The following is a 3,436-nucleotide window of genomic DNA, read 5'->3' as shown; positions in this document are numbered from 1 at the left end:
GAAATCACAGGCTGTGGAGCCACCTCCAAGGTCCCACCTTACCAGCTCTATAGGCACAGCCAGTTGCTCCCAGCTTCAGGAAAATGTGACTGACTAACGAGCTAGTGTAGCTGAGACTGGGCTCAAAAAGCAACTTTCTGGGTTCGAATCAAAGATTTTCTGAGCTTTGGTGTCTTCATCTTTACGATGAGCAAGCCAAATATGTGCAGAAGATGAACTGCATAGCTCAGCTGAGAGAAAACACCTGTCAATACCCTATGCATTCTGCACAACACATCCTCCTTAGCGCACCCTCCACAGCATGTTCTCCATGGTATTTCCTCCACAGCACATCCTCTACATTATGTCCTTCACAGCCATCCTCCACAGCTCATCCTCCACAGTGCACCCTCCCCAGAGCATCCTCCACAACATGCCCTCCACAGTATATCTTCCACAGCACATGTTCTCCACAGTATATCCTCCACACCATGTTCTCCACAACGCACCCTCCCCAGAGCATCCTCCACAGTGCACCCTCCCCAGAGCATCCTCCACAACGCGCCCTCCACAGCGCACCCTCTACAGCATGTTCTCACAGTATATCCTCCACAACATGCCCTCCACAGTATATCTTCCACAGCACATGTTCTCCACAGTATATCCTCCACACCACGTTCTCCACAACGCACCCTCCCCCAGAGCATCCTCCACAGTGCACTCTCTCCCAGCACATCCTCCACAAAGTACCCTCCACAGCATGTTCTCCACAGTAAATCCTCCACAGCGCACCCTCTACAGCATGTTCTCACAGTATATCCTCCACAACATGCCCTCCACAGTATATCTTCCACAGCACATGTTCTCCACAGTATATCCTCCACACCACGTTCTCCACAACGCACCCTCCCCCAGAGCATCCTCCACAGTGCACTCTCTCCCAGCACATCCTCCACAAAGTACCCTCCACAGCATGTTCTCCACAGTAAATCCTCCACAGCGCATCCTCCACCACGCACCCTTCACAGTGCACTCTCCACAGCATATCCTCCACATTGCTAATGGCCGCAGTCAGCAGATGACACACTGGGAAAGCATTTGTGTGTGGAGAGAACCTGCTAAGGCATAAATACCAGTTTCATCCTGTTAAGAATAATGATTGTATGGCCTTAGGCCAGACATTCTGTCTTACCTTGCATATTCAGACATCAGGAACTGAGAGAAGTGGGGCCAGACAGAAGGTAGGTATGTATCACTGATCCTTTCTATGGAGGGGACTTCTCTGAAAAGGATGTTCCCACATTAAGTGAGTTGGGGACACTCAGTGTTGCAGGTTGATCTGTGATGTAGAAATGTCTTGTCAGATTGATGCTTTATGATATTGCTGGCGGTACTATTTTGTACTGTTATTTACACGCGTGTTCTTGAATGCACATGAGCACCATGGGTGCTCCCATGCCACCAGAAACCAGAAAAAGTTTTCAGATTATCTGGAGCTAGCATTACAGTTGTGAGACATCAAATATGGGTACTGGGAACTAATGTTGGGTCCTCTGGAAGAGCAGCATGTGCCCTTACCTGCTGAGCCTTCCCCAGCCCATAGACTGTGGAACCGTTAAGAGGGACCTGTGATGGTTATACTAGGGCCATGCTACCTATCATGCTCTCTGCTTCCAGTTCTCTCTGGCATGAGCAGCCTCTGCCTTGGGTGCCCACTAGCGCGCTGCTGGCTGGAAACTGAATTTCCCTTGTGGACCGAACCTTTGATTCAGAGTGGCTTCTTCCTCCCCAAGGCTGGTTTTGCCATGCATTTTGGTCACAGGAACAAGAAAGCCATTGAAACATTAGGTCAAACAAAACAGTGCCTTTAAATTTAAAGGGGTACATCAGCAGGCAGAGGAGGCCATCTGCGAGGGCTTCTAGAGAGTTCTTTGTCCACAGATTCTTTCCACTAGGCATAACTGGTAAACTCTGGGTAGGCAGGCACCTCATCCACCTTTCCAGCATGACCTTCAGTCTAAGATCAGGCAGGGAGGCATCTCAGATAGCTGACACGGAACAGAGTTCCCCCTTCATGGTTCACTCTGGCTACAATTATGTCTAATTCTACTTCTGTAATGCTACAGCATGGCCCAGTCAGATATCTGCAAGTAGATAGCCATGCATGACTGGAGTGTCCCTAGAGTCAGCAGAGGGAAACCAGGCAGATCATCAGGGAACAGAGACAATGCTGGGCTCCTCTGTTATTTAGAAAAAAGTCAGGAAATTGCCCTGGTTCCTGCCCACTGAGTCCAACCTTGGTGTAACACATGTGGGGTTCAGGATTCCAGGGCATCCAGCCAACCTCAGCACCAAAGTCTTAGGTGACATTCACCCTCTGTCACGTCAGTCAATAGCTTAAGAGCACAACAGCCATTGACAGACTTTGAAGAGCCACTCACTCATCCCTACCCTGTTTAACTGAGATAGATGCTAGAGAAGTCCTGAGATATGAGCTGATCAACTTGTGACCAAGTTCCCCAGTCTGGAGCTATTCAAAGCTCATGTCCCTCTGCCTACCACTCACGGAGGTTCTGATGTGAGAACTCCACTCCCTTTTTTTTTTGGCCCCATTAGAATCATAGAGGTTAAGAGACTTGAAGACTCCATAGTTAGTCTGAGTGAGTGTGAGTGGCTTGAGGTTGGCACAGGGTTCCCTAGAGACCTTTCCTCATTGCCCAGACTGACCTCCCTGGGGAGGACAAAGGGGCCTCCTGGAGAGGTGATCCGAGCCCTCTAATGTCTCTCTGCTCTGAGCTTTCCTTGCCACTGCTCTTTGCCCTACAGAAGAGAGGACCGCCCCACCCAGAGACACAGCCACCCAGCCTCCACGAAAACCTCTGCCTCCTCCATTCATTCATTTGTTCTTCCAGCCCATCCCTTAATAGCAGCAATTTTGTGCCCATTTTACTGATTTCTATACAGAGGATAGCTAGTGAAAATAATAACCATCTGTCAAGTGATGGGTATGGAGCCTGTGCCAAGCCTGTCTCTTCTGTCCATTCAGCCACATAGCATCTATACATAGGAAGCCCATAAGGGCAAATTAGAACATCAGCCCTCAGCCCTCTAGGATGGTGGGAAATCCCTTTGGCAATCAGAGTAGCTCTTGGGGCCTTCCTATAAGCTTTAGGGCATCACTGGGGCCCTTGCTATCTTTGGCACATCTCTGGGGCCCTGACTGTTTTAGGATGTCTCAAGGGCCTTCTCAGTCTTTAGGACATCTCAGGGACCCTGGCTGTCTTTGGGACATCTCTGGGGCCCTCTCAGTCTTTAGGACATCTTTGGGGGCCTTACTGTTTTTAGGACATTTTGGGGGCCCCTCACTGTCTTAGGACATCTCCGGTGTACTGGCTGTCTTTAGGCGATCTCTGGGGCCTTCTTGGTCTATAGGACATCTTTGAGGACCTCTCAGTCT

The sequence above is a fragment of the Mus caroli genome, unplaced genomic scaffold, assembly GCF_978045245.1.
Source record: "Mus caroli unplaced genomic scaffold, Mus_caroli_1 scaffold_8, whole genome shotgun sequence".
NCBI classification, from domain to species: Eukaryota; Metazoa; Chordata; class Mammalia; order Rodentia; family Muridae; genus Mus; species Mus caroli.
The sequence above is the reverse complement of the archived record's forward strand: the minus strand, read 5'-3'. Positions refer to the sequence as shown.